This window comes from Helianthus annuus, chromosome 2, assembly GCF_002127325.2.
Source record: "Helianthus annuus cultivar XRQ/B chromosome 2, HanXRQr2.0-SUNRISE, whole genome shotgun sequence".
In the NCBI taxonomy this organism is placed as follows: domain Eukaryota; kingdom Viridiplantae; phylum Streptophyta; class Magnoliopsida; order Asterales; family Asteraceae; genus Helianthus; species Helianthus annuus.
Window position 1 is genome coordinate 142613796 of NC_035434.2, and position 16167 is coordinate 142629962.

The following is a 16167-nucleotide window of genomic DNA, read 5'->3' on the forward strand; positions in this document are numbered from 1 at the left end:
GGGAACCAAAACTAAATGATTGTCCATAAAACTTACTACTAAAATTAGGTATTAATAAATTATAAATTTTGGACAAAATTAAGAGTTTTAGAGTAAACAGGTGATATAGATTGGAGTTGTGATTCGCACAAATATTAATCAATCAGATATATTATCATATATTATTTTACTGTAATGTAATATATGAAATGATCTATATGTTACGAATATTAAATATATTGATTGATAGATATTACTAATAGTATCTCAAAGTTAATGGTGTATATATTATCTGTGAACAATATTAATTTGAATGTATTTGTTTATAATATAATCCTTTAAATTGTTTTCATATGCTTGCACATGATTAACTGGTTTAATAAACCTAATACATTCAGTGATTAAATGGTTTATTGTGTACATGTATTAGTGTTAATAATATACATTCGTGTGCATACTACAATATTAGCATGCATTTGTAAATTGGTTTTTGTAAGATTCCATATATTGTCTGTATATACTATTATTTGGATTTGCTTATAGAAGTTGATTTAATTTAAAAGTTTTTCATAATCATATATTATTAAAGATCATGACAAATTAATAGTTGTATATGTTTCAAATAAACTTACACAAATATTTGTTTGAAAACGATAAAAAAATATTATTTCATAAAAGTTCGTTATAATTCTATATAGTGAGATGTTATAACATCATATATATTGTCTACTATATTTCTATGGTATGCTATTTTATGCTATCATTTATTATTATAGAAATTATTGAGAGAACAACTAAACCTAAGATATGGTTTATTAATTATTATTACTATAATGAAAAACATCATACTTTCCGAACATCATTATCAAGTTAGTAAAGATCGTAAGATATTAGATTGATAAATCTTATATGTCTCAGTTACTTTTCAATTGATTTTAAGCAAAGAGAGTATATGTTTCTGCAGTAACAATATCATGATAAGAGTTATGAAAAGTTTGAAATGATTTTATACTCATGTGACCGAGTAAATAATGAAAAGGTATGAAGCTTGTTTTGGTTCTACTTCATTCCCAATAGTAAATGTGATTATATATTGATCATTGTAAAGGAAATGATCATGGACATAATTGAGAATCTTGTAATGATGAGATCGACCATAAGAATTGTAATAATTGTCATATTGACCACATGCAGTGGCAAAAGAAAGGAGTAATTATATGAGAATAATTTCTAGTATGGAAGAGAAATATAATGATAGTTTCAAATGTCGATACATTACATAAACTAGAAGTTTATGAATCATACTTATTTAATTAGTTGGCATGACCGGTTAGACCACGCTGAGTCAATAATGATGTGAAACATAATGAAGAATTGGACGATTCTTCAAGCTGATAATTAGCATGTAATGTTTGCTCTCATAAATTATATATTTGCCATATAAAAGAGGGTACGTATCCCTATTTTGGAAGTGATTAAAGGATATGCATATCCCAACATGATACCATTTAGTGTTTCAAATCGATGCATCGTCTAAATGGTTATCATGTATGCAACTTGAAGTTTGCATGATTTGTCTTAGCTACGAAGATGGCAAGCATGTTATTCCACATTGGCATATTTGTTTTGCTAAATTTAATTCCCAAGTGATAAATGATTATTGGAATAAGTGTTGAACTTTCTATATATTTATACACGAATTGCTTTTGTTGAAGACGGTAACCAAACATCTACAGTTGATTGCCAAGTCAATAATCATGAGTGCAAAAGTTTATGTTTAATTTGAGTACATGTGATTTATGTGATAACATTAATTCACATCAAACCAACATATTGTAATAGTTTCTCCCCATTATAGTTGGTTTTTGGTCAGGAACCAAATATATCCCTTCTAAGATTTTGGTTGTGCGGTATATATTAAAATTGATCCACCACTACGCACAAAGATGGGACCTTGAAAGGTGGTTGGGAATATATGATAACTGAATAGAGCCTTTCATGAGATATTTATTTATGGCTCAATTAATTGATATCCATTTTAATGAATTAACATTCCCAACATCAGGGGGAGATAAAAAGCAGTTGGAAAAGAAATGAGTTGGTATGAATTATCATTGATCCTCAAAACTAAAAGTGTGAACCAGAATTTCAAAGAATAACTCATTTACAAAGATTAGCGAATCTATTACCAGACGCATTCATTGACCTTAAAAAGGCTACTATGTCACATATACCAACTGCTAATGCTCTAGTTAAGATGAGTGTCCTAGAAGGATAATCACCACATGTTTGTAATGAGTTTATTGCGCGTCTGAAGCGTGGTAGAGCAGTCGATTCCAATAATAAAATTCCTCAAAAATTGGAGCAACTAATTAAGATGGTCAAGTCGAGGTTATGTTAAAATGGTCTCCTGAAGAGACAATAGACATGATGGTTCAAGAAGAACCTTCGGTACCTGAAAATAAAGAGATCTCGATAAGTTGTATCATGTCTAAGATATGTATGGAATCGAAATTAAAATCGGCGTCGTTATACTTTTGTATATAATGTAGCGCTTGAAATGGTTAAATGACGAGGATCAAAATTTAAGATCTGCATATGAATTAATACATATAAATGATTGGCCAAAAGCGAAAAGATGCAAATAAGGCAGAGTTGAATTCTCTAATGAAATGGAAAGTTTTCGGACCAAAAGTCCATACAATTAAATTTGTAAAGTATGTTGGATACAAATGGGTCTTTTACGCGAATCAGGTGAAAATCAAATTAAATGAGATAAGGAAAAATTGATGGCACAAGAATTTTCGCAAAGACCTATGACTGATTATGAGGATATATATTCTCTAATGGTGGATGCATTGACTTTCCAGTATGTTATTAGTCTGGTATTATATAAAGAGAGAATTGACATGCATCGTTTGAATTTTATGTATCACTTGATATTGAATATTTACATGAAAGTCTATGAAGGATTTAAATTATCAAAATCATGTAAAGTAAGTTCTTGAGAATAGCATGACTATTGTATAGATATTCGGATCCGAATACATTATATATGTTGTATTTCTTATCAAATAGAATATAATTGGAACTCCTGACGAGTTTCTTAAAGCAGTTGAGTGCTTAAAAAGTTAATCGAAATATCTTAAGGATGTAAATCTTGTGCACCAATATACATACGCAGAATAAATTGTATCCAGTGAGTCTGATGTCTCAACCTGTAAGCATGGTACAATATGTTCAAGACATTTTTGATATGATGTAGAAATCAATGAGTTAAATGATGAAGTCTATGTAAAAAAAAGAACTCCTGAAGAGTGCACTTACATACATAGTTGGTCAAAGTGGAAAAGTATGTGCATGATTGTAAATGCTTGAAGCATTGATATCAAAACCTCGGGAATGTATCTTATAAAGTTACCAGAATATGCATGGACTAAAATAGTCGAGCAAGTGTTGTACAACTCAGGAGATACTTTGATTAAGATGGATATGAGTTTGAAAAATTAGTCATGTTTTTATCATAAGTTCTCTATTAAAAGTTCATTATAATTGCAATTTACAGTGATGATGTTTAGGCATCATCGAGAGACACTCTCGAGCTTTTAGAGTGTGGATTTTTGAATGACCTTGGCACAATCTAATTGTACTCGACCTGCAGTTCGAGTATATATGTAATTATATATATATCCATCGATCAAGCTACATCCAGAAGATGATGTTGGGACATTTTAGTATGAACAAAGTGCAACCTTAAAGCATGTTATAGGTTGTTCAGTCACTTGTTCTAAGAAATGATTATTACCATCTCCTACCAAAGTAGAGATTCACATTCTAGAAAGACCATCGTGAAATGCATATGTGCATTAATATATTTTGCTAGGTGTGTATGCTATAATATCTTTTAGTTGAGCTTATTGTCATGATATAGCCTTTGACAAGCGAGGAGACATTGGAATGAGTTCAAACAAATATTTCAGGTATAATATATATTTTACTAACCAATCAAAACAAGTTTGGTTAGTCTTGTAGATGCAGGAATGTAACGTAACATGGTCGTGGACATATGATATTTGTTTTTGAGAGGAGCACCTAAAGTCTCGTTAGAAGATCATATAACATTGTTCAACATAAATGATTGCACATAAGGGATCAAGCGACAAATCAATGCCTACAAAATCTTTGAGCAACTTTCAAGGAAGATAGACACACGTCACGTCACTTAAAGGATACATATTAAAATGAGGGGGAGATTTGTTCTAGTTGCACTCTTTTTCCGTTAACTAAGTTTTGTCTCATTGGGTTTTCTTAGTAAGGTTTTTAATGAGGCAACGTACATGATATAGAAGTATCAGGGGGAGACGATACGCGTTGCACTCTTTTTCCCTTAGCTAAGGTTTTGTCCCACTGGGTTTTCCCGGCAAGGTTTTTAACGAGGCAGCATCTCCAAGCATATCAAGTTGATAACCAAGGGGGAGTGTTATAAATATATTATTAATATTATGGTTATCAACACCGAAAATAGATTAGCTTCTTCTCCAAGTTTTATTCTCCTATATATATTTCTCATTGTATCTCTTGTATGATATATCTATCAATGAAATATCAGTCTCTTTCTCTCTATATCTATTTCTCTTATGCTTTGCTATAAAGTTAGTAGGTCGTTGTTTCACAACAAAATAAAATTTACTATCAATTTAGCTAAGAAATAGCAATATCCTTTTTATTTTTTTATCAATGCATTAAACTTTGGTTTTGTCATATTACATTAAAATTGTAGGTTTGATTGATAATGAACATGCATTTCATTGTTGACTCTTTTTCATATGTCACACTATACGGAGTTTAATATACTATGACCATCATTTGAGTCGAATTCGTTTCGTCTACCGTTGGTAAAAACAAATTATTGGTTATATCTTTAGATTAAGTCGTAAGTGCCGTTTACCCTTCTTTTTAAATAAAACTCTACATGATATTCAAATCCTTGACAATCATTTTGTTTTTAGTGACGAAAAATAGCCACGTTCATCTTTAATGCAGTTTTACAATGACATGAATTTGGTTTGCAATTTTTTGTACTAAGTCGTTGTCAAATTTAGAATTTTGAATACAAAGAGTGGCCAAAACATGAAAGTTACATCTTGATTTACGATGACGTCAAGATTGTAATTTACGAACACATTAAACTTATTCCATGTAAGACCTTAACACGTTTTAACCAAAAACACGTCATGGAAATGAGAACCCAAAAATTCCTTCTTTATTAACTTTTCTAACATGCTTGAAAACCGTTTAAAACAATTCTTTATAACATGCTTGAAAACCGTTTAAAATAATTCTTTATAATAATTACATCATTCCTTTCTTAATTTGGAGTTCTAATACAACACACATTTACAAATTTACAAGACCTCACTCCCGTACATTCAATTCTGACTCGATCTTCACAATTTTGCATTCATTAAAGATAATTTGTGATCCATGTGACTTGCAATCATCATATATATCCACATCATTAGTCATCGATGACATCATACATAATTAAAACATGTATATAAATTTAACGACGTATCGCAACCTTCATTCTTTGTTTGTTTGACTAAGTATTTTACTAGTTAATTAGCCTAGTTATTTAATGGCATGTTATAACATATGGAAACATACTAAGTGAATTTAGATATTCCAATTTTGGGGTGTTACATTCCAAATTTGAGTCATGTCTGATGAGGGTTCTTTTGTATTCATTAGTGCCTTCTATCAAGTACACCATATAACCACTAGGACATCATAGGAGAAAGTGAATATGAGGCTGTTACACATCTAAGCTTAAATGCGAAACCAATTAAAACTACGTCGTTTTAATAAAAATCTTACTAAAACTTATTTAATTCCTTGTAATCCTCTGTTTAGTCTTCATCATAAGAAAAAAAGAGTCGAAAGAATGGTGTTGTCCTTGAAATGATGTTTTTTTTATTATGTAATTCCTTGAAATCTTACTAATAGTTATTTAATTCCTTGAAATGATGTTTTTGTTCATCATATGAAAAAAAGAGTCCAAGTGAATTTCAGTGTGAAGAATTATTGATATTTATTTTGCTTTGAATAGAGAGTCTTCTTGAAACTTAAAACATGAGGACTTTGAATAAGCAGAACTTCGTTTTCTTGGATCTAAATGCCGGTTTCTTCCAACGAATTACACGATCCAAATTACACCCTTATACATCTAAACTAAAATGAATCTTCACGATCCAAATTGATTATACGCCCACTCAATCTTCACGATCCAAATTACAACTAAACTAAAACGAATTTCCAATTCAAGTTTTGATACACAATAAATTTAGAACTGGACTATATATAATTCTTATTAGAATGGGATGGTGGGAAAACGATAAAGAGTAAAGAAAGGATTAAAAGGAATTAAATTATTTTTGGTAAGATTTTAATCAAAACGACGTAGTTTTGATTGTTTCACATCTAAACTTATATGTGTAACAGCCTCATATTCACTTTTCCTGTTTATTAATAAATATATTTTGTATTAACTTCTATGCATAAAGTATTTGGTTAATAAAAAGACAAAAGATTTATTAGAAAATCAAACTTTATAAAGTCAAATAGTTTTTGGAGACAATTTGGTAAGTTGGAACCCACCAAGTGGGTATCTTGATTCTTGGCCAGGTTACTCCCTCTTATTGGTTGTTAAAGTCTCAAAGAAAACATACATGCAATTACTAAAAGCAAAAAATCATAAAGTTGAAGAGTAAAAACTTTATAAAAACCATTAAAATCATAAAATCATATAAAATAAGCCTAATAACTAAATAATATAAGAAAGAAAGGTAGGAAGAAAGATGTTTATATCATTGACATGTGTGTGTTATACCAGAGATACAATGGTGTACATATATAGGATGAAACTTGGAGAATAAGTCTAATCTATTTAAGCATTGATAACCATAATAATAATAATAATAATAATATATTTATAACACTCTTCCTTGATTATCAACTTCATAAACTTAGAGATGATACCTCATTAAAAATCTTGCCAAGAAAACTCAGTGAGACAAAACCTTAGCTAAGGGAAAAACAGTACAGCTTATTATGCGTAATTTCTCCCCCTGAGTATCAGGTGTGTCTCCTCATTAAAAACCTTACTATAAAAACCAAATGGGACAAAACTTAGTAAAGGGAAAAAGCGTTCAACTTGTATAATACTCTCCCTTATTTGAATATGTAGCCTTTAAGTAACATGTGTCGATCTTTCTTTTGAAACTTGCTCAAAGCTTTTGTAGTCAATGGAACGCTACTTGATCCTTTGAAATGCAATCCCTTAGGTTGAGCAATTTTGTATGATCTTCATATAAGACTTTTGGTGCCTCCTCTCGAAAACAAAAATCATATGATCCACGACTGTGTTGTGTTACAGTCCCAACATCTACAAGACTGACAAAACTTGTTTTCATGGGTTAGTAAAGTATAATTGAATATCATTCATACCTAAACTATTTGTTTTAACTCATTCTAATGTCTCCTCGCTTGACACGGGCTATATCATGACAATAAGTTCAAGTGAAAAAAATTATAATTATGCATAGCTAACAAGACATATTAATTCACATACGCATTTAATTTTGTTAATTCTAAAATGAGAATCTCTACTTTGGTAAGAGCTAATGATAGTCATTCTTATAACAAGTAACTGAACAACCATTAACATACTTTAAGGTCGAGCGTTGCCCATACTAAAATGTCCAAGCATCTTCTGGATGTAGTTTGATCGATGGATAAAAGTATAACTACACATATACTCAAACTACAGGTCGAGTAATAATAAGAATGTGCCAAGGTCATTAAAAAAATCCTATCTGAAAGGTGACAGTTTTTCTTGATGATGCCTAGACATCCTTAATGTAAATTGCGATTATAGTTTATAAAAAAGAACTTCTTATAAAAGATGGATAATATCATCAAACTTATATTGCTCTTTATCTGAATATCTCATGACTTGTAGGACACTCAACCCAACTATTTTATTCCATACATATGTTGTTAACTCTACAAAATACTTCTTAAGATATTAATATCAATGCTTTATGCATCATTAATCCATGAGGGACTTTTTCATCTAGACCAATTATGTAAGTGTATTCACTTTTTAAGAGTTTTGGTACACACACTTTATCATTTAGCAAATCAATTGGAAAAATCGATAACATCCAATTCATTTCTAGTCCATACTGTACCATTTTTATAGATTGAGGTATCATATGTATTCCCTCCATATGTATTGATGCACAGGAATTGCATCCTACGATGTTTCTTATTACCTTTTAAGCATTTAACTATTTTATGATATTCATGAGGAGTTTCAGTTATATTTAATTCAATTATAACATATTCAGATCTGGGCAATTAACTCTATTTTATTTAAAAAGTTGGGGACTAAAGATGAAAAAATAATAATCAATAGGGACCATCCGGGCAATTAACTCTATTTTATTAAGAGTTAAATGTCATTTTAGTCACTCTGGTTTAGGTCATTTTACCTGTTTAGTCCAAATGTTTCATTTTTCGCCTGTGGGTCCAAAAATGTTTCACCATTGCCATTTTAGTCCAGTGTGTTAACTTCATCTATTTTTTCTGTTAACAAGAAGGGCAATTTGGTCATTTTATATTACCGAATTGCCCTTCTGACTTACATATAAAATGACCGGATTGCCCTTCTCGTTAATGGAAAAAATGAATAAAATTAACCCAGTGGACTAAAATGGCAATAGTGAAACATTTTTGGACCGACAAACGAAAAATAAAATCTTTAAACTAAACTGACAAAATGACTCAAACCAGTAACCAAAATGACATTTAACTCTTTTATTAAATTCAATGTAAAGCTTTTTTTAAGTCTTGCACATACGCTCTGTATATGCGCTGATGAATTCCTGTTACACGTGTACGGTGTCTGATTGTGAGTCGGTAGACTATACGACTATTGCATGTGACATCATGCGGCACATGTTGAGTTTCGTGTTGTGGATGTTGAAATCCCACCTTAATACCTTCTACGTTTGACAATACTATATTTAAATTTCATCTAAATTTTTTACCAAGAAACCATCTCCATAAATTTCATTACCACTATATAAAGTTTTCTTAATTTTTTTATAACGACTAATTCACACATTAGTTATAAATCTATTTTTAAATTTATCTCTATGTTCACTATGAAATTACAATATCTATTTTTAAATTTACCTCTATGTTCACTATGAAATTACAATTTTCAGTCATTCGGTGACAAACAACAAAATACTTTGATATCGCTAGAATACATGTTATATTTTTAGTAACTTAATATATGTATACCTAATATATCTATTTTTTATTGCGAAAACTCGAAAACTAACTAAAAAGCCTAAACAATAAACAAAAAAAAAAAATTCAATTTTTTTTTATAAAAATCGCTAGTCTTTTTATATAAAAAAAACTTTTTTTCAAAAAAAAAAAATTGTAGTGCACATGTGTAATATGACACATGTGACATGTGTAGTACACATACACATGTGCACTACATTTTTTTTTTTTGGAAATTTTTTTATATAATTTAAATAGCGAAAATTGGTATGAAAAAAAATTGGTATGTTTTTTAGCCTTTTTTAGTTAGTATTCGAGTTTTCGCGATAACTAGTGGTTTTCATTTGAACCATCCCCTTTTACTAAATGCCCTTAAACTATTTATATTTTGGGGAAAGTAAATATGGTGTTATTAGTCATATAATTTACATGTGAAACTCATCAAAATGATCTAGTTTTGGTTATATGTAACTAAAAATTAAATTAATTTATTAGATTTTTCTATTTGTTAATTCCGTGTTTCATCTCTTTTAATTTCGCATCCCCTAATTAAGGCCATGGGGTACGGGGCTTTTGGTTATATATATATATATATATATATATATATATATATATATATTAAAAAAAAAAGCTGATGTGGCTTGGCCACGCCAGCCAAGTCACGCCCACCATACCCCCTTCAAAAGTGGGTTGAAGCCTTGAGTTTTCAAATTTCACGTGTCAACCAATGCCCAACCCAAGCCCCACCATACCCCATGGTCTAAATCCCTATTGTTGATCATGTACAAACCTGCTTTAATTAGGGACGGACCTAGGTAGAGGTTTGAGTGAGCGGACGCATCCCTTGAAAAAAAAAATTAATGTATTTTATAGGGCAAAATCTCAATCGTATCCCTTAAAATTTTAGTTAAACCCCTCATTCGCACATCTTAAAAATATTTTCTGGGTCCACCACTAATTTTGATAATCCATCAGAGTATCAGACCATTACAATCGATCAATGAAATAGATAAAAATTCCTCCTTTGTAAGCCAATCCCATATCACATAAAGAATTATTCTTCCATCAAAAAATTTGAGATATTGTCCATTCTTATTTCTTTGAACGATTAATCTAACAATGGCGTTCCATCTATTTTCAACCAAAAGTTATATAAATGAAAGAGTAAAATGCACGGATAGTCCCTGTAGTTTGGTGAAATTTCACCTTTAGTCCCCAACTTTTCAAAATTACACTCTTAGTCCCTGTGGTTTGACAAGTTTTACTCGGATAGTCCCCAAAGCGGATGGAGGTTAGTTTTTCTGGTTAAGTGGGTGTGAAATGACAAGGACTATCCGAGTAACAACTTGTCAAACCACAGGGACTATCCGAGTACAACTTGTCAAACCACAAGGACTATCCGAGTAACCTTCATCCGCTTTAGGGACTATCCGAGTAACAACTTGTCAAACCACAGGGGCTAAGAGTGTAATTCTGAAAAGTTGAGGACTAAAGGTGAAATTTTACCAAACCACAGGGACTATCCGTGTATTTTACTCTAAATGAAAAGATATACGATTTCACGCCTACCTTATTATCATATAACATTTTGAAGCTCGACTAAAGGATTGAACAAGACAACACGGAATAACTCGATAAAGCTTAGGAAAAAACAAGAAATGGTATGAAATTTGATCCATAAAAAGCTTAGGAATATACAAGAAATGGTATGAAATTTGATCCATAAAAAGCTTAGGAATATACAAGAAATGGTATGAAATTTGATTATTTTTTACGAGTTTCAGTTTCAAAACAAAGTCTCCATCTTTGATTTTTCTACTTAGATTTGGTCTGTGTATCGAGAGGATTTGACATTTTCAGTGATGGGTCGTGGTTTAATTCTCGTACGTTTCTCCTTCTTGGTTACTTATGGCATACGAACACTATATTGAACATACATAGAAGTTAATTTTGGGTTTGATTAATGGAGATGAAATAGTAATAAGAAATTCATAGGAAGAAATATAAGGAATTAACAAATTCAGTTAATTTTTAGTTACATTTATTTAAAATACCTCATTTTGATAGGTTTTACATCTAAATTAGATGTCTAACAACTTTATATTCACTTTACCTTTATATTTTTAATAGCATAATCTATACATGTATATAATTAATATTTAGTTCATATGTCTTTATCATTCGGTTAAGATTTGACAATATTAGTATTTTATTTTTAATTAACATTTATGATGATAATAACGTAACGAATGAGAAGTCATTTCCCCATGTATGTGATGAAAAATCTTCATATGCCATGCGGCCATGCCAACGGAGTCGAGTTGTTTATTTCATATTACATGGACTATTATTTTTAATGTTGTAAAGCCAAAAGCTTTAATGTTATTTTGAGTTATAAAATAACTCTAGTACCCACGTGATGTGACGGGTTCTTTTCAACCGAAACTGAAGTCATCAGTTAGTCCATTTTATTAACCAATGGATTTTTGGTTAACTAATTCGATTTATTCAGTTAAATTTATGGTTTTTGGTTGAGTAAATTGCCATTTTAGTCCCTGAGTTTTGTCTAAATTTCCCATTTTAGTCCAAATAGTTTTTTTTTGCCTCTGGGTCCCTGACTTTTCCCTTTTATTGCCATTTTGATCACATACACTAACTCCATCCAAAAACTCCATCTTTAACTAGGGGTATTTTGAGGATTTTCATTTTAAATGTTTTCAATTGCCATTCTGATCCAATTCCAAAAAATCAAAAAAATTCCAAAAAATTCTAAAAAATCATAAAAATTCTAAACTGACACCGTTTCAACGCGAACCGTTTCGACCCGAAAAAATCTAAAGTTTTAAAAAATTTCGAGCTGAACCGTTTCAATGCGAACCGTTTCGACCCGAACCGTTTCGAGCTGAACCGTTTCGACGCGAACCGTTTCGACCCGTACCGTTTCAAGCTGAACCGTTTCGACGCGAACCGTTTCGAGCTGAAAACCGTTTTGAACCGAACCGTTTCGAGCCGAACCGTTTCGACGCGAACCGTTTCGACCCGAACCGTTTCGAGCTGAATCGTTTCGACCTGAACCGTTTCGACCCGTACCGTTTCGAGGTGAACCGTTTCGACGCGAACCGTTTCAACGCGAACCGTTTCGACCCGTACCGTTTCGACCCGAACCGTTTCGAGCCGTACCGTTTCGAGCTGAACCGTTTCGACGCGAACCGTTTCGAGCTGAACCGTTTCGAGCCGAACCGTTTCGAACTGAACCGTTTCGAGCCGAACCGTTTCGAGCTGAACCGTTTCAACGCGAACCGTTTCGACCCGTACCGTTTTGACCCGAACCGTTTCGAGCTGAACCGTTTCGCCCCGAACCGGTTTCGAGCTGAACCGTTTCGACGCGAACCGTTTCGACCAGTACCGTTTCGAGCTGAACCGTTTCGACGCGAACCGTTTAGAAACGGTACGGGTCGAAACGGTTTAGAAACGGTACGGGTCAAAACGGTTCAGCTAGAAACGGTTCGGTTCGAAACGGCTCAGCTCGAAACGGTATGGGTCGAAATGGTTCAGCTAGAAACGGTTCGGTTCGAAACGGTTCAGCTCGAAACGGTTCGGCTCGAAGAGGTTCAGTTTAAAACGGTTCAGCTCGAAACGGTTCGCGTCGAAACGGTTCGCGTCGAAACGGTTCGCGTCGAAACGGTTCAGCTCGAAACGGTACGGGTCGAAACGGTTCGCGTCGAAACGGCTCGGCTCGAAACGGTTCGGCTCGAAACGGCTCGGCTCGAAACGGTTCGGGTCGAAACGGTTCGGGTCGAAACGGCTCGGCTCGAAACGGTTCGGGTCGAAACGGCTCAGCTCGAAACGATTCGGGTCGAAACGGTTCGCGTCAGAACGGATTTTTCGTTTTTTTTTTAGAATTTTTATGATTTTTTAGAAATTTTATTATTTTTTAGAATTTTTTTTATTTTTTTTATTTTTTGGAATTGGATCAAAATAGCAATTGAAAACATTTAAAATGAAAATCCCCAAAATACCCCTGGTTAAAGATGGAGTTTTTGGATGGAGTTAGTGTATGTGATCAAAATGACAACAAAAGTGAAAAGTCAGGGACCTAGAGGCAAAAAAAAACTATTTGGACTAAAATGACAAATTTGGACAAAACTCATGGACTAAAATGGCAATTTACTCTTTTTGGTTTGATTATTTTAATTTTGGTTAAGAGTTAATTTCTGTTTTACTCCCTGTGGTTTGGTCATTTTAACGGTTTTGCCTCAATGGTTTAAAAAGTGTCTGTAACTTATCTCTATTTTACTCCAAGTCCCAAACGACATCCATTTGCAACGTTAAAAAGAGTCACCTGCCGCTCACATAAGGGGAAATTAAGTTTTTTCCCAAACCAAGATATTTAAACATCCTTTTTTAAAACCCTGTAGTTCACTTAATAATCAATTTAACCCACATTTGCATACAATATCATCCAAATCGACCACTTTTTAAAACCCTAAACACTTTCTGACTTTCAGACCAAACAAAGCAGAGAAGACGACTACCACATCCCCCCCCAATCATCCACTACTATACTCTGATTAAACATTATCACTTCCTTACCCCCCCCTCCTTACCTTCTACACCACCATCAGCAACACCTTCCCCTACCACCACCGCTGCCACTACCACTATCAGTTGCCACCGCCAAATATGCTTTGAGTTCTAAACGAGGGGCTCATATCTGCTTTCAGATCTTGATAAAAAAAACAAGAAAATGTAGACCCCCGTGCTACCATTGAAGCGATGGTTGGATGTAAGGAGGTAGGTGATGATGGTGGGAGCAGTCAGATTTGGGGTTTTAGGATTTGGGTTGCGAAGGAGTAGGTGATGATAGTTGGATTTGGGGCTGCGAAGGGGGTAGGTGCTGACGATTGGATTTGGGGTAGTAGTTGTGTAACACCCATTATAAATATACTTATTATAATAACAACTTAAAATATTTTAAGTAAAAACAAACTTAGATAACATAGATTCCTTACATGGAATTCATAAGTAGCAAACGTTTAGTCAATCTAGTACTAAATTAAAACCTTCGAAAACTAATTTGTTAATTGTTTACATTTGCCCAAAACATAAACCATTAAAAGATAAACTACAGCGGAAGCTTGTAGATAGTGTTCGGTTCTTCAAAAGTTAGCTCGACCATCTTCCGATTAGTTCCAAGTCACCTAAGGTCAAAAACACATCAAACATATGTTTTAGTGAAGATATAATGGACATAACCAAGTTCCAAGCATCAAACAAACAAAAAAATAAAAAAAATTTCCGGACAGGAGGCGTCGCGTGACGCGTAGAGCCTTGGCGTCGCGCGACGCCCTGTTTTTCACAGAATGTTGTTGTTGCTGGTGCTGAAAGTTCCCAGCTTCAAGTATTTTCAAATCTAACTTCAATTTGCCATAACTTTTGACCCGTAAGTCCGTTTTTGGTGATTCTTTTTCCTACACGACCGTACTTAAATTACCGACGTGTCTACCATAATTATTTTTACGAAAAACTTGGTTTACGGACTTAGTCACTAAAAGCTCCGTTTGGATATTTGGTTTATTTTAATACACGGACTTGCTACCGTGTACTAGTAACTTTGAGGCGTTTTTCACCCAACATTCGGGGCTTAACACCACTCGTGTTACCTTACCAACTCCGTGGTTTATTTCACTTACACTTGATATCATTTTCGCCAAGTAATTGGACATCAACACTACTATTTACACCATTATTCGACCCGTTTGACTGTTTAGTGAAACCATCACTTTATTAACAAGTCAAACCCTTTTTCCAAATCTTTATATTGACCCGTTTGATGTTCATGTGAACTACGCCACTTTAGAGGACATCAAACGTATCTTTCAAGCTTCAATTCTATCTATTCTCTCAACCCAACAAATATGCATAATTTAACGAAACTAAAGTCGCGTACCTTTAAAGCACTCCTTTTCCGCGTGTATCTCCTCCGGCGTGTCCGCTCGACGTCCCGGATTCCTTGCCTAAAGAGTTCAATTTACAACAAGTTTAGAACTCTTTCTTAAGCTTTAACGCATCATTTAATTAACACATTCAAATCTGCGTTTTACCAAACGTTTAACATTTTGACCCTAATTTAGGCGTTTCATCGAACACCTAGCGGGTCAACTTTCTACATGATCTAATTTAATTTCATAACTTGTATCTATCATTCCAATTAACTCAATTTTTACAACATACACATATTATTAGCATCAACAATCCTAGAGACTATTTCAAAATCTCAAATTACACTAGGCAAGAACCTAAACCCTAGTGTTTACCAAGTTCTTCTAACATTGTAATCACCCACTATAGTGATTTTGATTCATACTATCATCATGCAAAGATTGGGCAAGAATTTATCTAGGGTTTGTCCCCAAACTTCATATTACTCCCAATCTCACAATTTCTACCACCAGTTTAAGCTAAACATAAATTTTCATTCATATGTAAGAATTCGAGTTGCATCAAAACGACCTAATTTGACATACCTTAGGATCCCTTTGACGAGGTGATCACGATTCTATGCTTGGATTTTGATTTCTAACTGATTAAGGCCTTTAATTTGCAGGATTTCTTGTGAACTAGGGTTTGGAATGGTGGGTGTCGCCCCTGGGGTTTCTTTGGTCGACCAGAGTGTAGCTTTTGGGGGTGTTTGTATTATTTTTTTTGTTACTAACTTAGTAAATTAAGTTCCATTTTTGACAATATTGGCCCCTTAACTTATTAACATAGCTTTTGTTTGTTTTAACCCCAATGTAACTTAATTTTGGGCTTGTTAGTTAACTAAGT

The 16167-nt window shown here is 33.1% G+C and overlaps 1 long non-coding RNA gene across 1 annotated transcript; it reads right to left on the bottom strand.

Moving 5' to 3' along the window:
• Window positions 1-14311: 14311 nt before the first annotated feature.
• Window positions 14312-15960, bottom strand: LOC110906232. Its single transcript, XR_002573768.2, has 3 exons — window positions 15867-15960; window positions 15290-15356; window positions 14312-14540 (listed from the first exon to the last, which is right to left on the bottom strand). It is a non-coding gene; the product is annotated as an uncharacterized LOC110906232 (long non-coding RNA).
• Between the last annotated feature and the right edge of the window lie 207 nt (window positions 15961-16167).